Below are 22,919 nucleotides of genomic sequence, written 5' to 3' on the forward strand. Positions count from 1 at the left end.
CTCTGTCTGAGGCGGGATTCGCACCCACGCCTCCTGGGGTTACTGCGACCTGAACGCAACGCCTTCGATCGCTCTGCCATCCTGGCAGCTGGTAATGTTCTCTTGACTGTGTTTGCTTTGTTCTTGCTTGGTACTTTCAATGGGCACTGTCGGAGGCGGGATTCGAACCCACGCCTCCTGGGGTGACTGCGACCTGAACGCAACGCCTTAGACCGTTCTGCCATCCTGGCAGCTGGTAATGCTCTCTCTACTGTGTTTGCTTTGTTCTTGCTTGGTACTTTCAATGGGCACTGTCTGAGGCGGGATTCGAACCCACGCCTCCTGGGGTGACTGCGACCTGAACGCAACGCCTTAGACCGGTCTGCCATCCTGGCAGCTGGTAATGCTCTCTTTACTGAGTTTGCTTTGTTCTTTCATGGTACTTTCAATGGGCTATGTCTGAGGCGGGATTCGAACCCACGCCTCCTGGGGAGACTGTGACCTGAACGAAACGCCTTAGACCTCTCTGCCATCCTGGCAACTGGTTATGCTCTCTTGACTGTGTTTGCTTTGTTCTTGCTTGGTACTTTCGATGGGCTCTGTCTGAGGTGGGATTCGAACCCACGCCTCCTGGGGTTACTGCGACCTGAACGCAACGCCTTAGACCGCTCTGCCATCCTGGCAGCTGGTAATGCTCTCTTGACTGTGTTTGCTTTGTTCTAGCTTGGTACTTTCGATGGGCTCTGTCTGAGGTGGGATTCGAACCCACGCCTGCTTGGGAGACTGCGACCTGAACGCAACGCCTTAGACCGCTCTGCCATCCTGGCAACTGGTAATGCTCTCTTGACTGTGTTTGCTTTGTTCTTGCTTGGTACTTTCGATGGGCTCTGTCTGAGGTGGGATTCGAACCCACGCCTCCTGGGGTGACTGCGACCTGATCGCAACGCCTTAGACCACTCTGCCATCCTGGCACCTGGTAATGCTCTCTTGAATGTGTTTGATTTGTTCTTGCTTGGTACTTTCGATGGGTTCTGTTTGAGGCGGGATTCGAACCCACGCCTCCTGGGGAGACTGCGACCTGAACGCAACGCCTTAGTCCGCTCTGCTATCCTGGCACCTGGTAATGCTCTCTTGAATGTGTTTGATTTGTTCTTGCTTGGTACTTTCGATGGGTTCTGTTTGAGGCGGGATTCGAACCCACGCCTCCTGGGGAGACTGCGACCTCAACGCAACGCCTTAGTCCGCTCTGCTATCCTGGCATCTGGTAATGCTCTCTTGAATGTGTTTGCTTTGTTCTTGCTTGGTACTTTCAATGGGCTCTGTTTGAGGCGGGATTCGCACCCACGCCTCCTGGGGTTACTGCGACCTGAACGCAACGCCTTCGATCGCTCTGCCATCCTGGCACCTGGTAATGCTCTCTTGAATGTGTTTGCTTTGTTCTTGCTTGGTACTTTCAATGGGCTCTGTTTGAGGCGGGATTCGAACCCACGCCTCCTGGGGTGACTGCGACCTGAACGCAACGCCTTAGACCGGTCTGCCATCCTGGCAGCTGGTAATGCTCTCTTTACTGAGTTTGCTTTGTTCTTTCATGGTACTTTCAATGGGCTATGTCTGAGGCGGGATTCGAACCCACGCCTCCTGGGGAGACTGTGACCTGAACGAAACGCCTTAGACCTCTCTGCCATCCTGGCAACTGGTAATGCTGTCTTGACTGTGTTTGCTTTGTTCTTGCTTGGTACTTTCGATGGGCTCTGTCTGAGGTGGGATTCGAACCCACGCCTCCTGGGGTTACTGCGACCTGAACGCAACGCCTTAGACCGCTCTGCCATCCTGGCAACTCGTAATGCTCTCTTGACTGTGTTTGCTTTGTTATTGCTTGGTACTTTCGATGGGCTCTGTCTGAGGTGGGATTCGAACCCACGCCTCCTGGGGAGACTGCGACCTGAACGCAACGCCTTAGACCGCTCTGCCATCCTGGCAACTGGTAATGCTCTCTTGACTGTGTTTGCTTTGTTCTTGCTCGGTACTTTTAATGGGCTCTGTCAGAGGTGGGATTCGAACCCACGCCTCCTGGGGTGACTGCGACCTGAACGCAACGCCTTAGACCGCTCTGCCATCCTGGCAGCTGGTAATGCTCTCTTGAATGTGTTTGATTTGTTCTTGCTTGGTACTTTCGATGGGTTCTGTTTGAGGCGGGATTCGAACCCACGCCTCCTGGGGAGACTGCGACCTGAACGCAACGCCTTAGTCCGCTCTGCTATCCTGGCATCTGGTAATGCTCTATTGACTGTGTTTGCTTTGTTATTGCTCGGTAGTTTCAATGGGCTCTGTCTGAGGCGGGATTCGCACCCACGCCTCCTGGGGTTACTGCGACCTGAACGCAACGCCTTCGATCGCTCTGCCATCCTGGCAGCTGGTAATGTTCTCTTGACTGTGTTTGCTTTGTTCTTGCTTGGTACTTTCAATGGGCACTGTCGGAGGCGGGATTCGAACCCACGCCTCCTGGGGAGACTGCGACCTGAACGCAACGCCTTAGACCGCTCTGCCATCCTGGCAACTGGTAATGCTCTCTTGACTGTGTTTGCTTTGTTCTTGCTTGGTACTTTCGATGGGCTCTGTTTGAGGCGGGATTCGAACCCACGCCTCCTGGGGTGACTGCGACCTGATCGCAACGCCTTAGACCGCTCTGCCATCCTGGCAACTGGTAATGCTCTCTTGAATGTGTTTGATTTGTTCTTGCTTGGTACTTTCGATGGGTTCTGTTTGAGGCGGGATTCGAACCCACGCCTCCTGGGGAGACTGCGACCTGAACGCAACGCCTTAGTCCGCTCTGCTATCCTGGCATCTGGTAATGCTCTATTGACTGTGTTTGCTTTGTTCTTGCTCGGTACTTTCAATGGGCTCTGTCTGAGGCGGGATTCGCACCCACGCCTCCTGGGGTTACTGCGACCTGAACGCAACGCCTTAGACCGCTCTGCCATCCTGGCACCTGGTAATGCTCTCTTGAATGTGTTTGCTTTGTTCTTGCTCGGTACTTTTAATGGGCTCTGTCAGAGGTGGGATTCGAACCCACGCCTCCTGGGGTGACTGCGACCTGAACGCAACGCCTTAGACCGCTCTGCCATCCTGGCAGCTGGTAATGCTCTCTTGAATGTGTTTGATTTGTTCTTGCTTGGTACTTTCGATGGGTTCTGTTTGAGGCGGGATTCGAACCCACGCCTCCTGGGGAGACTGCGACCTGAACGCAACGCCTTAGTCCGCTCTGCTATCCTGGCATCTGGTAATGCTCTATTGACTGTGTTTGCTTTGTTATTGCTCGGTAGTTTCAATGGGCTCTGTCTGAGGCGGGATTCGCACCCACGCCTCCTGGGGTTACTGCGACCTGAACGCAACGCCTTCGATCGCTCTGCCATCCTGGCAGCTGGTAATGTTCTCTTGACTGTGTTTGCTTTGTTCTTGCTTGGTACTTTCAATGGGCACTGTCGGAGGCGGGATTCGAACCCACGCCTCCTGGGGTGACTGCGACCTGAACGCAACGCCTTAGACCGCTCTGCCATCCTGGCAGCTGGTAATGCTCTCTCTACTGTGTTTGCTTTGTTCTTGCTTGGTACTTTCAATGGGCACTGTCTGAGGCGGGATTCGAACCCACGCCTCCTGGGGTGACTGCGACCTGAACGCAACGCCTTAGACCGGTCTGCCATCCTGGCAGCTGGTAATGCTCTCTTTACTGAGTTTGCTTTGTTCTTTCATGGTACTTTCAATGGGCTATGTCTGAGGCGGGATTCGAACCCACGCCTCCTGGGGAGACTGCGACCTGAACGCAACGCCTTAGACCGCTCCGCCATCCTGGCACCTGGTAATGCTCTCTTGAATGTGTTTGCTTTGTTCTTGCTTGGTACTTTCAATGGGCTCTGTTTGAGGCGGGATTCGAACCCACGCCTCCTGGGGAGACTGCGACCTGAACGCAACGCCTTAGACCGCTCCGCCATCCTGGCACCTGGTAATGCTCTCTTGAATGTGTTTGCTTTGTTCTTGCTTGGTACTTTCAATTGGCTCTGTCTGAGGTGGGATTCGAACCCACGCCTCCTGGGGTGACTGCGACCTGATCGCAATGCCTTAGACCGCTCTGCCATCCTGGCACCTGGTAATGCTCTCTTGAATGTGTTTGATTTGTTCTTGCTTGGTACTTTCGATGGGTTCTGTTTGAGGCAGGATTCGAACCCACGCCTCCTGGGGAGACTGCGACCTGAACGCAACGCCTTAGTCCGCTCTGCTATCCTGGCATCTGGTAATGCTCTATTGACTGTGTTTGCTTTGTTATTGCTCGGTAGTTTCAATGGGCTCTGTCTGAGGCGGGATTCGCACCCACGCCTCCTGGGGTTACTGCGACCTGAACGCAACGCCTTAGACCGCTCTGCCATCCTGGCAGCTGGTAGTGCTCTCTTGACTGTGTTTGCTTTGTTCTTGCTCGGTACTTTTAATGGGCTCTGTCTGAGGCGGGATTCGAACCCACGCCTCCTGGGGAGACTGCGACCTGAACGCAACGCCTTAGACCGCTCTGCCATCCTGGCAACTGGTAATGCTCTCTTTACTGAGTTTGCTTTGTTCTTTGCTTGGTACTTTCAATGGGCTCTGTCTGAGGCGGGATTCGAACCCACGCCTCCTGGGGAGACTGCGACCGGAACGCAACGCCTTAGACCGCTCTGCCATCCTGGCAACTGGTAATGCTCTCTTGACTGTGTTTGCTTTGATCTTGCTTGGTACTTTCAATGGGCTCTGTCTGAGGCGGGATTCGAACCCACGCCTCCTGGGGTTACTGCGACCTGAACGCAACGCCTTAGACCGCTCTGCCATCCTGGCAACTGGTAATGCTCTCTTGACTGTGTTTGCTTTGTTTTTGCTTGGTACTTTCAATGGGCTCTGTCTGAGGTGGGATTCGAACCCACGCCTCCTGGGGTTGACTGCGACCTGAACGCAACGCCTTAGACCGCTCTGCCATCCTGGCACCTGGTAATGCTCTCTTGAATGTGTTTGATTTGTTCTTGCTTGGTACTTTCGATGGGCTCTGTTTGAGGCAGGATTCGAACCCACGCCTCCTGGGCTGACTGCGACCTGAACGCAACGCCTTAGACCGCTCTGCCATCCTGGCACCTGGTAATGCTCTCTCGAATGTGGTTGCTTTGTTCTTGCTTGGTACTTTCGATGGGCTCTGTTTGAGGCGGGATTCGAACCCACGCCTCCTGGGGAGACTGCGACCTGAACGCAACGCCTTAGACCGCTCTGCTATCCTGGCATCTGGTAATGCTCTATTGACTGTGTTTGCTTTGTTCTTGCTCGGTACTTTTAATGGGCTCTGTCTGAGGCGGGATTCGCACCCACGCCTCCTGGGGTTACTGCGACCTGAACGCAACGCCTTAGACCGCTCTGCCATCCTGGCACCTGGTAATGCTCTCTTGAATGTGTTTGCTTTGTTCTTGCTCGGTACTTTTAATGGGCTCTGTCGGAGGTGGGATTCGAACCCACGCCTCCTGGGGTGACTGCGACCTGAACGCAACGCCTTAGACCGCTCTGCCATCCTGGCAACTGGTAATGCTCTCTTGACTGTGTTTGCTTTGTTCTTGCCTGGTACTTTCGATGGGCTATGTCTGAGGCGGGATTCGAACCCACGCCTCCTGGGGAGACTGCGACCTGAACGAAACGCCTTAGACCGCTCTGCCATCCTGGCAACTGGTAATGCTCTCTTGACTGTGTTTGCTTTTTTCTAGCTTGGTACTTTCGATGGGCTCTGTCTGAGGCGGGATTCGAACCCACGCCTCCGGGGGAGACTGCGACCTGAACGCAACGCCTTAGACCGCTCTGCCATCCTGGCAACTGGTAATGCTCTCTTGACTGTGTTTGCTTTGTTCTAGCTTGGTACTTTCGATGGGCTCTGTCTGAGGTGGGATTCGAACCCACGCCTGCTTGGGAGACTGCGACCTGAACGCAACGCCTTAGACCGCTCTGCCATCCTGGCAACTGGTAATGCTCTCTTGACTGTGTTTGCTTTGTTCTTGCTTGGTACTTTCGATGGGCTCTGTCTGAGGTGGGATTCGAACCCACGCCTCCTGGGGTGACTGCGACCTGATCGCAACGCCTTAGACCGCTCTGCCATCCTGGCACCTGGTAATGCTCTCTTGAATGTGTTTGATTTGTTCTTGCTTGGTACTTTCGATGGGTTCTGTTTGAGGCGGGATTCGAACCCACGCCTCCTGGGGAGACTGCGACCTGAACGCAACGCCTTAGTCCGCTCTGCTATCCTGGCATCTGGTAATGCTCTATTGACTGTGTTTGCTTTGTTATTGCTCGGTAGTTTCAATGGGCTCTGTCTGAGGCGGGATTCGCACCCACGCCTCCTGGGGTTACTGCGACCTGAACGCAACGCCTTCGATCGCTCTGCCATCCTGGCAGCTGGTAATGTTCTCTTGACTGTGTTTGCTTTGTTCTTGCTTGGTACTTTCAATGGGCACTGTCGGAGGCGGGATTCGAACCCACGCCTCCTGGGGTGACTGCGACCTGAACGCAACGCCTTAGACCGTTCTGCCATCCTGGCAGCTGGTAATGCTCTCTCTACTGTGTTTGCTTTGTTCTTGCTTGGTACTTTCAATGGGCACTGTCTGAGGCGGGATTCGAACCCACGCCTCCTGGGGTGACTGCGACCTGAACGCAACGCCTTAGACCGGTCTGCCATCCTGGCAGCTGGTAATGCTCTCTTTACTGAGTTTGCTTTGTTCTTTCATGGTACTTTCAATGGGCTATGTCTGAGGCGGGATTCGAACCCACGCCTCCTGGGGAGACTGTGACCTGAACGAAACGCCTTAGACCTCTCTGCCATCCTGGCAACTGGTTATGCTCTCTTGACTGTGTTTGCTTTGTTCTTGCTTGGTACTTTCGATGGGCTCTGTCTGAGGTGGGATTCGAACCCACGCCTCCTGGGGTTACTGCGACCTGAACGCAACGCCTTAGACCGCTCTGCCATCCTGGCAGCTGGTAATGCTCTCTTGACTGTGTTTGCTTTGTTCTAGCTTGGTACTTTCGATGGGCTCTGTCTGAGGTGGGATTCGAACCCACGCCTGCTTGGGAGACTGCGACCTGAACGCAACGCCTTAGACCGCTCTGCCATCCTGGCACCTGGTAATGCTCTCTTGAATGTGTTTGATTTGTTCTTGCTTGGTACTTTCGATGGGCTCTGTTTGAGGCAGGATTCGAACCCACGCCTCCTGGGCTGACTGCGACCTGAACGCAACGCCTTAGACCGCTCTGCCATCCTGGCACCTGGTAATGCTCTCTCGAATGTGGTTGCTTTGTTCTTGCTTGGTACTTTCGATGGGCTCTGTTTGAGGCGGGATTCGAACCCACGCCTCCTGGGGAGACTGCGACCTGAACGCAACGCCTTAGACCGCTCTGCTATCCTGGCATCTGGTAATGCTCTATTGACTGTGTTTGCTTTGTTCTTGCTCGGTACTTTTAATGGGCTCTGTCTGAGGCGGGATTCGCACCCACGCCTCCTGGGGTTACTGCGACCTGAACGCAACGCCTTAGACCGCTCTGCCATCCTGGCACCTGGTAATGCTCTCTTGAATGTGTTTGCTTTGTTCTTGCTCGGTACTTTTAATGGGCTCTGTCGGAGGTGGGATTCGAACCCACGCCTCCTGGGGTGACTGCGACCTGAACGCAACGCCTTAGACCGCTCTGCCATCCTGGCAACTGGTAATGCTCTCTTGACTGTGTTTGCTTTGTTCTTGCCTGGTACTTTCGATGGGCTATGTCTGAGGCGGGATTCGAACCCACGCCTCCTGGGGAGACTGCGACCTGAACGAAACGCCTTAGACCGCTCTGCCATCCTGGCAACTGGTAATGCTCTCTTGACTGTGTTTGCTTTTTTCTAGCTTGGTACTTTCGATGGGCTCTGTCTGAGGCGGGATTCGAACCCACGCCTCCGGGGGAGACTGCGACCTGAACGCAACGCCTTAGACCGCTCTGCCATCCTGGCAACTGGTAATGCTCTCTTGACTGTGTTTGCTTTGTTCTAGCTTGGTACTTTCGATGGGCTCTGTCTGAGGTGGGATTCGAACCCACGCCTGCTTGGGAGACTGCGACCTGAACGCAACGCCTTAGACCGCTCTGCCATCCTGGCAACTGGTAATGCTCTCTTGACTGTGTTTGCTTTGTTCTTGCTTGGTACTTTCGATGGGCTCTGTCTGAGGTGGGATTCGAACCCACGCCTCCTGGGGTGACTGCGACCTGATCGCAACGCCTTAGACCGCTCTGCCATCCTGGCACCTGGTAATGCTCTCTTGAATGTGTTTGATTTGTTCTTGCTTGGTACTTTCGATGGGTTCTGTTTGAGGCGGGATTCGAACCCACGCCTCCTGGGGAGACTGCGACCTGAACGCAACGCCTTAGTCCGCTCTGCTATCCTGGCATCTGGTAATGCTCTATTGACTGTGTTTGCTTTGTTATTGCTCGGTAGTTTCAATGGGCTCTGTCTGAGGCGGGATTCGCACCCACGCCTCCTGGGGTTACTGCGACCTGAACGCAACGCCTTCGATCGCTCTGCCATCCTGGCAGCTGGTAATGTTCTCTTGACTGTGTTTGCTTTGTTCTTGCTTGGTACTTTCAATGGGCACTGTCGGAGGCGGGATTCGAACCCACGCCTCCTGGGGTGACTGCGACCTGAACGCAACGCCTTAGACCGTTCTGCCATCCTGGCAGCTGGTAATGCTCTCTCTACTGTGTTTGCTTTGTTCTTGCTTGGTACTTTCAATGGGCACTGTCTGAGGCGGGATTCGAACCCACGCCTCCTGGGGTGACTGCGACCTGAACGCAACGCCTTAGACCGGTCTGCCATCCTGGCAGCTGGTAATGCTCTCTTTACTGAGTTTGCTTTGTTCTTTCATGGTACTTTCAATGGGCTATGTCTGAGGCGGGATTCGAACCCACGCCTCCTGGGGAGACTGTGACCTGAACGAAACGCCTTAGACCTCTCTGCCATCCTGGCAACTGGTTATGCTCTCTTGACTGTGTTTGCTTTGTTCTTGCTTGGTACTTTCGATGGGCTCTGTCTGAGGTGGGATTCGAACCCACGCCTCCTGGGGTTACTGCGACCTGAACGCAACGCCTTAGACCGCTCTGCCATCCTGGCAGCTGGTAATGCTCTCTTGACTGTGTTTGCTTTGTTCTAGCTTGGTACTTTCGATGGGCTCTGTCTGAGGTGGGATTCGAACCCACGCCTGCTTGGGAGACTGCGACCTGAACGCAACGCCTTAGACCGCTCTGCCATCCTGGCAACTGGTAATGCTCTCTTGACTGTGTTTGCTTTGTTCTTGCTTGGTACTTTCGATGGGCTCTGTCTGAGGTGGGATTCGAACCCACGCCTCCTGGGGTGACTGCGACCTGATCGCAACGCCTTAGACCGCTCTGCCATCCTGGCACCTGGTAATGCTCTCTTGAATGTGTTTGATTTGTTCTTGCGTGGTACTTTCGATGGGTTCTGTTTGAGGCGGGATTCGAACCCACGCCTCCTGGGGAGACTGCGACCTGAACGCAACGCCTTAGTCCGCTCTGCTATCCTGGCACCTGGTAATGCTCTCTTGAATGTGTTTGATTTGTTCTTGCTTGGTACTTTCGATGGGTTCTGTTTGAGGCGGGATTCGAACCCACGCCTCCTGGGGAGACTGCGACCTCAACGCAACGCCTTAGTCCGCTCTGCTATCCTGGCATCTGGTAATGCTCTATTGACTGTGTTTGCTTTGTTATTGCTCAGTAGTTTCAATGGGCTCTGTCTGAGGCGGGATTCGCACCCACGCCTCCTGGGGTTACTGCGACCTGAACGCAACGCCTTCGATCGCTCTGCCATCCTGGCAGCTGGTAATGCTCTCTTGACTGTGTTTGCTTTGTTCTTGCTTGGTACTTTCAATGGGCATTGTCGGAGGCGGGATTCGAACCCACGCCTCCTGGGGTGACTGCGACCTGAACGCAACGCCTTAGACCGGTCTGCCATCCTGGCAGCTGGTAATGCTCTCTTTACTGAGTTTGCTTTGTTCTTTCATGGTACTTTCAATGGGCTATGTCTGAGGCGGGATTCGAACCCACGCCTCCTGGGGAGACTGTGACCTGAACGAAACGCCTTAGACCTCTCTGCCATCCTGGCAACTGGTAATGCTCTCTTGACTGTGTTTGCTTTGTTCTTGCTTGGTACTTTCGATGGGCTCTGTCTGAGGTGGGATTCGAACCCACGCCTCCTGGGGTTACTGCGACCTGAACGCAACGCCTTAGACCGCTCTGCCATCCTGGCAACTCGTAATGCTCTCTTGACTGTGTTTGCTTTGTTATTGCTTGGTACTTTCGATGGGCTCTGTCTGAGGTGGGATTCGAACCCACGCCTCCTGGGGAGACTGCGACCTGAACGCAACGCCTTAGACCGCTCTGCCATCCTGGCAACTGGTAATGCTCTCTTGACTGTGTTTGCTTTGTTCTTGCTTGGTACTTTCGATGGGCTCTGTTTGAGGCGGGATTCGAACCCACGCCTCCTGGGGTGACTGCGACCTGATCGCAACGCCTTAGACCGCTCTGCCATCCTGGCAACTGGTAATGCTCTCTTGAATGTGTTTGATTTGTTCTTGCTTGGTACTTTCGATGGGTTCTGTTTGAGGCGGGATTCGAACCCACGCCTCCTGGGGAGACCGCGACCTGAACGCAACGCCTTAGACCGCTCTGCTATCCTGGCATCTGGTAATGCTCTATTGACTGTGTTTGCTTTGTTCTTGCTCGGTACTTTCAATGGGCTCTGTCTGAGGCGGGATTCGCACCCACGCCTCCTGGGGTTACTGCGACCTGAACGCAACGCCTTAGACCGCTCTGCCATCCTGGCACCTGGTAATGCTCTCTTGAATGTGTTTGCTTTGTTCTTGCTCGGTACTTTTAATGGGCTCTGTCAGAGGTGGGATTCGAACCCACGCCTCCTGGGGTGACTGCGACCTGAACGCAACGCCTTAGACCGCTCTGCCATCCTGGCAGCTGGTAATGCTCTCTTGACTGTGTTTGCTTTGTTCTTGCTTGGTACTTTCAATGGGCACTGTCGGAGGCGGGATTCGAACCCACGCCTCCTGGGGTGACTGCGACCTGAACGCAGCGCCTGAGACCGCTCCGCCATCCTGGCAACTGGTAATGCTCTCTTGACCGTGTTTGCTTTGTTTTTGCTTGGTTCTTTCAATGGGCTCTGTCTGAGGCCGGATTCGAACCCACGCCTCCAGGGGAGACTGCGACCTGAACGCAACGCCTTAGACCGCTCTGCAATCCTGGCAACTGGTAATGCTCTCTTGACTGTGTTTGCTTTGTTCTTGCTTGGTACTTTCAATGGGCACTGTCAGAGGTGGGATTCGAACCCACGCCTCCTGAGGAGACTGCGACCTGAACGCAACGCCTTAGACCGCTCCGCCATCCTGGCACCTGGTAATGCTCTCTTGAATGTGTTTGCTTTGTTCTTGCTTGGTACTTTCAATGGGCTCTGTTTGAGGCGGGATTCGAACCCACGCCTCCTGGGGAGACTGCGACCTGAACGCAACGCCTTAGACCGCTCCGCCATCCTGGCACCTGGTAATGCTCTCTTGAATGTGTTTGCTTTGTTCTTGCTTGGTACTTTCAATGGGCTCTGTTTGAGGCGGGATTCGAACCCACGCCTCCTGGGGAGACTGCGACCTGAACGCAACGCCTTAGACCGCTCCGCCATCCTGGCACCTGGTAATGCTCTCTTGAATGTGTTTGCTTTGTTCTTGCTTGGTACTTTCAATTGGCTCTGTCTGAGGTGGGATTCGAACCCACGCCTCCTGGGGTGACTGCGACCTGATCGCAATGCCTTAGACCGCTCTGCCATCCTGGCACCTGGTAATGCTCTCTTGAATGTGTTTGATTTGTTCTTGCTTGGTACTTTCGATGGGTTCTGTTTGAGGCAGGATTCGAACCCACGCCTCCTGGGGAGACTGCGACCTGAACGCAACGCCTTAGTCCGCTCTGCTATCCTGGCATCTGGTAATGCTCTATTGACTGTGTTTGCTTTGTTATTGCTCGGTAGTTTCAATGGGCTCTGTCTGAGGCGGGATTCGCACCCACGCCTCCTGGGGTTACTGCGACCTGAACGCAACGCCTTAGACCGCTCTGCCATCCTGGCAGCTGGTAGTGCTCTCTTGACTGTGTTTGCTTTGTTCTTGCTCGGTACTTTTAATGGGCTCTGTCTGAGGCGGGATTCGAACCCACGCCTCCTGGGGAGACTGCGACCTGAACGCAACGCCTTAGACCGCTCTGCCATCCTGGCAACTGGTAATGCTCTCTTTACTGAGTTTGCTTTGTTCTTTGCTTGGTACTTTCAATGGGCTCTGTCTGAGGCGGGATTCGAACCCACGCCTCCTGGGGAGACTGCGACCGGAACGCAACGCCTTAGACCGCTCTGCCATCCTGGCAACTGGTAATGCTCTCTTGACTGTGTTTGCTTTGATCTTGCTTGGTACTTTCAATGGGCTCTGTCTGAGGCGGGATTCGAACCCACGCCTCCTGGGGTTACTGCGACCTGAACGCAACGCCTTAGACCGCTCTGCCATCCTGGCAACTGGTAATGCTCTCTTGACTGTGTTTGCTTTGTTTTTGCTTGGTACTTTCAATGGGCTCTGTCTGAGGTGGGATTCGAACCCACGCCTCCTGGGGTTGACTGCGACCTGAACGCAACGCCTTAGACCGCTCTGCCATCCTGGCACCTGGTAATGCTCTCTTGAATGTGTTTGATTTGTTCTTGCTTGGTACTTTCGATGGGCTCTGTTTGAGGCAGGATTCGAACCCACGCCTCCTGGGCTGACTGCGACCTGAACGCAACGCCTTAGACCGCTCTGCCATCCTGGCACCTGGTAATGCTCTCTCGAATGTGGTTGCTTTGTTCTTGCTTGGTACTTTCGATGGGCTCTGTTTGAGGCGGGATTCGAACCCACGCCTCCTGGGGAGACTGCGACCTGAACGCAACGCCTTAGACCGCTCTGCTATCCTGGCATCTGGTAATGCTCTATTGACTGTGTTTGCTTTGTTCTTGCTCGGTACTTTTAATGGGCTCTGTCTGAGGCGGGATTCGCACCCACGCCTCCTGGGGTTACTGCGACCTGAACGCAACGCCTTAGACCGCTCTGCCATCCTGGCACCTGGTAATGCTCTCTTGAATGTGTTTGCTTTGTTCTTGCTCGGTACTTTTAATGGGCTCTGTCGGAGGTGGGATTCGAACCCACGCCTCCTGGGGTGACTGCGACCTGAACGCAACGCCTTAGACCGCTCTGCCATCCTGGCAACTGGTAATGCTCTCTTGACTGTGTTTGCTTTGTTCTTGCCTGGTACTTTCGATGGGCTATGTCTGAGGCGGGATTCGAACCTACGCCTCCTGGGGAGACTGCGACCTGAACGAAACGCCTTAGACCGCTCTGCCATCCTGGCAACTGGTAATGCTCTCTTGACTGTGTTTGCTTTTTTCTAGCTTGGTACTTTCGATGGGCTCTGTCTGAGGCGGGATTCGAACCCACGCCTCCGGGGGAGACTGCGACCTGAACGCAACGCCTTAGACCGCTCTGCCATCCTGGCAACTGGTAATGCTCTCTTGACTGTGTTTGCTTTGTTCTAGCTTGGTACTTTCGATGGGCTCTGTCTGAGGTGGGATTCGAACCCACGCCTGCTTGGGAGACTGCGACCTGAACGCAACGCCTTAGACCGCTCTGCCATCCTGGCAACTGGTAATGCTCTCTTGACTGTGTTTGCTTTGTTCTTGCTTGGTACTTTCGATGGGCTCTGTCTGAGGTGGGATTCGAACCCACGCCTCCTGGGGTGACTGCGACCTGATCGCAACGCCTTAGACCGCTCTGCCATCCTGGCACCTGGTAATGCTCTCTTGAATGTGTTTGATTTGTTCTTGCTTGGTACTTTCGATGGGTTCTGTTTGAGGCGGGATTCGAACCCACGCCTCCTGGGGAGACTGCGACCTGAACGCAACGCCTTAGTCCGCTCTGCTATCCTGGCATCTGGTAATGCTCTATTGACTGTGTTTGCTTTGTTATTGCTCGGTAGTTTCAATGGGCTCTGTCTGAGGCGGGATTCGCACCCACGCCTCCTGGGGTGACTGCGACCTGAACGCAACGCCTTAGACCGTTCTGCCATCCTGGCAGCTGGTAATGCTCTCTCTACTGTGTTTGCTTTGTTCTTGCTTGGTACTTTCAATGGGCACTGTCTGAGGCGGGATTCGAACCCACGCCTCCTGGGGTGACTGCGACCTGAACGCAACGCCTTAGACCGGTCTGCCATCCTGGCAGCTGGTAATGCTCTCTTTACTGAGTTTGCTTTGTTCTTTCATGGTACTTTCAATGGGCTATGTCTGAGGCGGGATTCGAACCCACGCCTCCTGGGGAGACTGTGACCTGAACGAAACGCCTTAGACCTCTCTGCCATCCTGGCAACTGGTAATGCTCTCTTGACTGTGTTTGCTTTGTTCTTGCTTGGTACTTTCGATGGGCTCTGTCTGAGGTGGGATTCGAACCCACGCCTCCTGGGGTTACTGCGACCTGAACGCAACGCCTTAGACCGCTCTGCCATCCTGGCAGCTGGTAATGCTCTCTTGACTGTGTTTGCTTTGTTCTAGCTTGGTACTTTCGATGGGCTCTGTCTGAGGTGGGATTCGAACCCACGCCTGCTTGGGAGACTGCGACCTGAACGCAACGCCTTAGACCGCTCTGCTATCCTGGCATCTGGTAATGCTCTATTGACTGTGTTTGCTTTGTTCTTGCTCGGTACTTTCAATGGGCTCTGTCTGAGGCGGGATTCGAACCCACGCCTCCTGGGGAGACTGCGACCTGAACGCAACGCCTTAGTCTGCTCTGCTATCCTGGCACCTGGTAATGCTCTCTTGAATGTGTTTGATTTGTTCTTGCTTGGTACTTTCGATGGGTTCTGTTTGAGGCGGGATTCGAACCCACGCCTCCTGGGGAGACTGCGACCTCAACGCAACGCCTTAGTCCGCTCTGCTATCCTGGCATCTGGTAATGCTCTATTGACTGTGTTTGCTTTGTTATTGCTCAGTAGTTTCAATGGGCTCTGTCTGAGGCGGGATTCGCACCCACGCCTCCTGGGGTTACTGCGACCTGAACGCAACGCCTTCGATCGCTCTGCCATCCTGGCAGCTGGTAATGCTCTCTTGACTGTGTTTGCTTTGTTCTTGCTTGGTACTTTCAATGGGCATTGTCGGAGGCGGGATTCGAACCCACGCCTCCTGGGGTGACTGCGACCTGAACGCAACGCCTTAGACCGGTCTGCCATCCTGGCAGCTGGTAATGCTCTCTTTACTGAGTTTGCTTTGTTCTTTCATGGTACTTTCAATGGGCTATGTCTGAGGCGGGATTCGAACCCACGCCTCCTGGGGAGACTGTGACCTGAACGAAACGCCTTAGACCTCTCTGCCATCCTGGCAACTGGTAATGCTCTCTTGACTGTGTTTGCTTTGTTCTTGCTTGGTACTTTCGATGGGCTCTGTCTGAGGTGGGATTCGAACCCACGCCTCCTGGGGTTACTGCGACCTGAACGCAACGCCTTAGACCGCTCTGCCATCCTGGCAACTCGTAATGCTCTCTTGACTGTGTTTGCTTTGTTCTTGCTTGGTACTTTCGATGGGCTCTGTCTGAGGTGGGATTCGAACCCACGCCTCCTGGGGTTACTGCGACCTGAACGCAACGCCTTAGACCGCTCTGCCATCCTGGCAGCTGGTAATGCTCTCTTGACTGTGTTTGCTTTGTTCTAGCTTGGTACTTTCGATGGGCTCTGTCTGAGGTGGGATTCGAACCCACGCCTGCTTGGGAGACTGCGACCTGAACGCAACGCCTTAGACCGCTCTGCCATCCTGGCAACTGGTAATGCTCTCTTGACTGTGTTTGCTTTGTTCTTGCTTGGTACTTTCGATGGGCTCTGTCTGAGGTGGGATTCGAACCCACGCCTCCTGGGGTGACTGCGACCTGATCGCAACGCCTTAGACCGCTCTGCCATCCTGGCACCTGGTAATGCTCTCTTGAATGTGTTTGATTTGTTCTTGCTTGGTACTTTCGATGGGTTCTGTTTGAGGCGGGATTCGAACCCACGCCTCCTGGGGAGACTGCGACCTGAACGCAACGCCTTAGTCTGCTCTGCTATCCTGGCACCTGGTAATGCTCTCTTGAATGTGTTTGATTTGTTCTTGCTTGGTACTTTCGATGGGTTCTGTTTGAGGCGGGATTCGAACCCACGCCTCCTGGGGAGACTGCGACCTCAACGCAACGCCTTAGTCCGCTCTGCTATCCTGGCATCTGGTAATGCTCTATTGACTGTGTTTGCTTTGTTATTGCTCAGTAGTTTCAATGGGCTCTGTCTGAGGCGGGATTCGCACCCACGCCTCCTGGGGTTACTGCGACCTGAACGCAACGCCTTCGATCGCTCTGCCATCCTGGCAGCTGGTAATGCTCTCTTGACTGTGTTTGCTTTGTTCTTGCTTGGTACTTTCAATGGGCATTGTCGGAGGCGGGATTCGAACCCACGCCTCCTGGGGTGACTGCGACCTGAACGCAACGCCTTAGACCGGTCTGCCATCCTGGCAGCTGGTAATGCTCTCTTTACTGAGTTTGCTTTGTTCTTTCATGGTACTTTCAATGGGCTATGTCTGAGGCGGGATTCGAACCCACGCCTCCTGGGGAGACTGTGACCTGAACGAAACGCCTTAGACCTCTCTGCCATCCTGGCAACTGGTAATGCTCTCTTGACTGTGTTTGCTTTGTTCTTGCTTGGTACTTTCGATGGGCTCTGTCTGAGGTGGGATTCGAACCCACGCCTCCTGGGGTTACTGCGACCTGAACGCAACGCCTTAGACCGCTCTGCCATCCTGGCAACTCGTAATGCTCTCTTGACTGTGTTTGCTTTGTTCTAGCCTGGTACTTTCAATGGGCTCTGTCTGAGGCGGGATTCGAACCCACGCCTCCTGGGTAGACTGCGACCTGAACGCAACGCCTTAGACCGCTCTGCTATCCTGGCATCTGGTAATGCTCTATTGACTGTGTTTGCTTTGTTCTTGCTCGGTACTTTCAATGGGCTCTGTCTGAGGCGGGATTCGCACCCACGCCTCCTGGGGTTACTGCGACCTGAACGCAACGCCTTAGACCGCTCTGCCATCCTGGCACCTGGTAATGCTCTCTTGAATGTGTTTGCTTTGTTCTTGCTCGGTACTTTTAATGGGCTCTGTCAGAGGTGGGATTCGAACCCACGCCTCCTGGGGTGACTGCGACCTGAACGCAACGCCTTAGACCGCTCTGCCATCCTGGCAGCTGGTAATGCTCTCTTGACTGTGTTTGCTTTGTTCTTGCTTGGTACTTTCAATGGGCACTGTCGGAGGCGGGATTCGAACCCACGCCTCCTGGGGTGACTGCGACCTGAACGCAGCGCCTGAGACCGCTCCGCCATCCTGGCAACTGGTAATGCTCTCTTGACCGTGTTTGCTTTGTTTTTGCTTGGTTCTTTCAATGGGCTCTGTCTGAGGCCGGATTCGAACCCACGCCTCCAGGGGAGACTGCGACCTGAACGCAACGCCTTAGACCGCTCTGCAATCCTGGCAACTGGTAATGCTCTCTTGACTGTGTTTGCTTTGTTCTTGCTTGGTACTTTCAATGGGCACTGTCAGAGGTGGGATTCGAACCCACGCCTCCTGAGGAGACTGCGACCTGAACGCAACGCCTTAGACCGCTCCGCCATCCTGGCACCTGGTAATGCTCTCTTGAATGTGTTTGCTTTGTTCTTGCTTGGTACTTTCAATGGGCTCTGTTTGAGGCGGGATTCGAACCCACGCCTCCTGGGGAGACTGCGACCTGAACGCAACGCCTTAGACCGCTCCGCCATCCTGGCACCTGGTAATGCTCTCTTGAATGTGTTTGCTTTGTTCTTGCTTGGTACTTTCAATGGGCTCTGTTTGAGGCGGGATTCGAACCCACGCCTCCTGGGGAGACTGCGACCTGAACGCAACGCCTTAGACCGCTCCGCCATCCTGGCACCTGGTAATGCTCTCTTGAATGTGTTTGCTTTGTTCTTGCTTGGTACTTTCAATTGGCTCTGTCTGAGGTGGGATTCGAACCCACGCCTCCTGGGGTGACTGCGACCTGATCGCAATGCCTTAGACCGCTCTGCCATCCTGGCACCTGGTAATGCTCTCTTGAATGTGTTTGATTTGTTCTTGCTTGGTACTTTCGATGGGTTCTGTTTGAGGCAGGATTCGAACCCACGCCTCCTGGGGAGACTGCGACCTGAACGCAACGCCTTAGTCCGCTCTGCTATCCTGGCATCTGGTAATGCTCTATTGACTGTGTTTGCTTTGTTATTGCTCGGTAGTTTCAATGGGCTCTGTCTGAGGCGGGATTCGCACCCACGCCTCCTGGGGTTACTGCGACCTGAACGCAACGCCTTAGACCGCTCTGCCATCCTGGCAGCTGGTAGTGCTCTCTTGACTGTGTTTGCTTTGTTCTTGCTCGGTACTTTTAATGGGCTCTGTCTGAGGCGGGATTCGAACCCACGCCTCCTGGGGAGACTGCGACCTGAACGCAACGCCTTAGACCGCTCTGCCATCCTGGCAACTGGTAATGCTCTCTTTACTGAGTTTGCTTTGTTCTTTGCTTGGTACTTTCAATGGGCTCTGTCTGAGGCGGGATTCGAACCCACGCCTCCTGGGGAGACTGCGACCGGAACGCAACGCCTTAGACCGCTCTGCCATCCTGGCAACTGGTAATGCTCTCTTGACTGTGTTTGCTTTGATCTTGCTTGGTACTTTCAATGGGCTCTGTCTGAGGCGGGATTCGAACCCACGCCTCCTGGGGTTACTGCGACCTGAACGCAACGCCTTAGACCGCTCTGCCATCCTGGCAACTGGTAATGCTCTCTTGACTATGTTTGCTTTGTTTTTGCTTGGTACTTTCAATGGGCTCTGTCTGAGGTGGGATTCGAACCCACGCCTCCTGGGGTTGACTGCGACCTGAACGCAACGCCTTAGACCGCTCTGCCATCCTGGCACCTGGTAATGCTCTCTTGAATGTGTTTGATTTGTTCTTGCTTGGTACTTTCGATGGGCTCTGTTTGAGGCAGGATTCGAACCCACGCCTCCTGGGCTGACTGCGACCTGAACGCAACGCCTTAGACCGCTCTGCCATCCTGGCACCTGGTAATGCTCTCTCGAATGTGGTTGCTTTGTTCTTGCTTGGTACTTTCGATGGGCTCTGTTTGAGGCGGGATTCGAACCCACGCCTCCTGGGGAGACTGCGACCTGAACGCAACGCCTTAGACCGCTCTGCTATCCTGGCATCTGGTAATGCTCTATTGACTGTGTTTGCTTTGTTCTTGCTCGGTACTTTTAATGGGCTCTGTCTGAGGCGGGATTCGCACCCACGCCTCCTGGGGTTACTGCGACCTGAACGCAACGCCTTAGACCGCTCTGCCATCCTGGCACCTGGTAATGCTCTCTTGAATGTGTTTGCTTTGTTCTTGCTCGGTACTTTTAATGGGCTCTGTCGGAGGTGGGATTCGAACCCACGCCTCCTGGGGTGACTGCGACCTGAACGCAACGCCTTAGACCGCTCTGCCATCCTGGCAACTGGTAATGCTCTCTTGACTGTGTTTGCTTTGTTCTTGCCTGGTACTTTCGATGGGCTATGTCTGAGGCGGGATTCGAACCTACGCCTCCTGGGGAGACTGCGACCTGAACGAAACGCCTTAGACCGCTCTGCCATCCTGGCAACTGGTAATGCTCTCTTGACTGTGTTTGCTTTTTTCTAGCTTGGTACTTTCGATGGGCTCTGTCTGAGGCGGGATTCGAACCCACGCCTCCGGGGGAGACTGCGACCTGAACGCAATGCCTTAGACCGCTCTGCCATCCTGGCAACTGGTAATGCTCTCTTGACTGTGTTTGCTTTGTTCTAGCTTGGTACTTTCGATGGGCTCTGTCTGAGGTGGGATTCGAACCCACGCCTGCTTGGGAGACTGCGACCTGAACGCAACGCCTTAGACCGCTCTGCCATCCTGGCAACTGGTAATGCTCTCTTGACTGTGTTTGCTTTGTTCTTGCTTGGTACTTTCGATGGGCTCTGTCTGAGGTGGGATTCGAACCCACGCCTCCTGGGGTGACTGCGACCTGATCGCAACGCCTTAGACCGCTCTGCCATCCTGGCACCTGGTAATGCTCTCTTGAATGTGTTTGATTTGTTCTTGCTTGGTACTTTCGATGGGTTCTGTTTGAGGCGGGATTCGAACCCACGCCTCCTGGGGAGACTGCGACCTGAACGCAACGCCTTAGTCCGCTCTGCTATCCTGGCATCTGGTAATGCTCTATTGACTGTGTTTGCTTTGTTATTGCTCGGTAGTTTCAATGGGCTCTGTCTGAGGCGGGATTCGCACCCACGCCTCCTGGGGTGACTGCGACCTGAACGCAACGCCTTAGACCGTTCTGCCATCCTGGCAGCTGGTAATGCTCTCTCTACTGTGTTTGCTTTGTTCTTGCTTGGTACTTTCAATGGGCACTGTCTGAGGCGGGATTCGAACCCACGCCTCCTGGGGTGACTGCGACCTGAACGCAACGCCTTAGACCGGTCTGCCATCCTGGCAGCTGGTAATGCTCTCTTTACTGAGTTTGCTTTGTTCTTTCATGGTACTTTCAATGGGCTATGTCTGAGGCGGGATTCGAACCCACGCCTCCTGGGGAGACTGTGACCTGAACGAAACGCCTTAGACCTCTCTGCCATCCTGGCAACTGGTAATGCTCTCTTGACTGTGTTTGCTTTGTTCTTGCTTGGTACTTTCGATGGGCTCTGTCTGAGGTGGGATTCGAACCCACGCCTCCTGGGGTTACTGCGACCTGAACGCAACGCCTTAGACCGCTCTGCCATCCTGGCAGCTGGTAATGCTCTCTTGACTGTGTTTGCTTTGTTCTAGCTTGGTACTTTCGATGGGCTCTGTCTGAGGTGGGATTCGAACCCACGCCTGCTTGGGAGACTGCGACCTGAACGCAACGCCTTAGACCGCTCTGCTATCCTGGCATCTGGTAATGCTCTATTGACTGTGTTTGCTTTGTTCTTGCTCGGTACTTTCAATGGGCTCTGTCTGAGGCGGGATTCGAACCCACGCCTCCTGGGGAGACTGCGACCTGAACGCAACGCCTTAGTCTGCTCTGCTATCCTGGCACCTGGTAATGCTCTCTTGAATGTGTTTGATTTGTTCTTGCTTGGTACTTTCGATGGGTTCTGTTTGAGGCGGGATTCGAACCCACGCCTCCTGGGGAGACTGCGACCTCAACGCAACGCCTTAGTCCGCTCTGCTATCCTGGCATCTGGTAATGCTCTATTGACTGTGTTTGCTTTGTTATTGCTCAGTAGTTTCAATGGGCTCTGTCTGAGGCGGGATTCGCACCCACGCCTCCTGGGGTTACTGCGACCTGAACGCAACGTCTTCGATCGCTCTGCCATCCTGGCAGCTGGTAATGCTCTCTTGACTGTGTTTGCTTTGTTCTTGCTTGGTACTTTCAATGGGCATTGTCGGAGGCGGGATTCGAACCCACGCCTCCTGGGGTGACTGCGACCTGAACGCAACGCCTTAGACCGGTCTGCCATCCTGGCAGCTGGTAATGCTCTCTTTACTGAGTTTGCTTTGTTCTTTCATGGTACTTTCAATGGGCTATGTCTGAGGCGGGATTCGAACCCACGCCTCCTGGGGAGACTGTGACCTGAACGAAACGCCTTAGACCTCTCTGCCATCCTGGCAACTGGTAATGCTCTCTTGACTGTGTTTGCTTTGTTCTTGCTTGGTACTTTCGATGGGCTCTGTCTGAGGTGGGATTCGAACCCACGCCTCCTGGGGTTACTGCGACCTGAACGCAACGCCTTAGACCGCTCTGCCATCCTGGCAACTCGTAATGCTCTCTTGACTGTGTTTGCTTTGTTCTTGCTTGGTACTTTCGATGGGCTCTGTCTGAGGTGGGATTCGAACCCACGCCTCCTGGGGTTACTGCGACCTGAACGCAACGCCTTAGACCGCTCTGCCATCCTGGCAGCTGGTAATGCTCTCTTGACTGTGTTTGCTTTGTTCTAGCTTGGTACTTTCGATGGGCTCTGTCTGAGGTGGGATTCGAACCCACGCCTGCTTGGGAGACTGCGACCTGAACGCAACGCCTTAGACCGCTCTGCCATCCTGGCAACTGGTAATGCTCTCTTGACTGTGTTTGCTTTGTTCTTGCTTGGTACTTTCGATGGGCTCTGTCTGAGGTGGGATTCGAACCCACGCCTCCTGGGGTGACTGCGACCTGATCGCAACGCCTTAGACCGCTCTGCCATCCTGGCACCTGGTAATGCTCTCTTGAATGTGTTTGATTTGTTCTTGCTTGGTACTTTCGATGGGTTCTGTTTGAGGCGGGATTCGAACCCACGCCTCCTGGGGAGACTGCGACCTGAACGCAACGCCTTAGTCTGCTCTGCTATCCTGGCACCTGGTAATGCTCTCTTGAATGTGTTTGATTTGTTCTTGCTTGGTACTTTCGATGGGTTCTGTTTGAGGCGGGATTCGAACCCACGCCTCCTGGGGAGACTGCGACCTCAACGCAACGCCTTAGTCCGCTCTGCTATCCTGGCATCTGGTAATGCTCTATTGACTGTGTTTGCTTTGTTATTGCTCAGTAGTTTCAATGGGCTCTGTCTGAGGCGGGATTCGCACCCACGCCTCCTGGGGTTACTGCGACCTGAACGCAACGCCTTCGATCGCTCTGCCATCCTGGCAGCTGGTAATGCTCTCTTGACTGTGTTTGCTTTGTTCTTGCTTGGTACTTTCAATGGGCATTGTCGGAGGCGGGA

This window comes from Idiotropiscis lumnitzeri, unplaced genomic scaffold, assembly GCF_059441095.1.
Source record: "Idiotropiscis lumnitzeri isolate Australia: NSW breed Sydney's pygmy pipehorse unplaced genomic scaffold, RoL_Ilum_1.0 HiC_scaffold_61, whole genome shotgun sequence".
NCBI classification, from domain to species: domain Eukaryota; kingdom Metazoa; phylum Chordata; class Actinopteri; order Syngnathiformes; family Syngnathidae; genus Idiotropiscis; species Idiotropiscis lumnitzeri.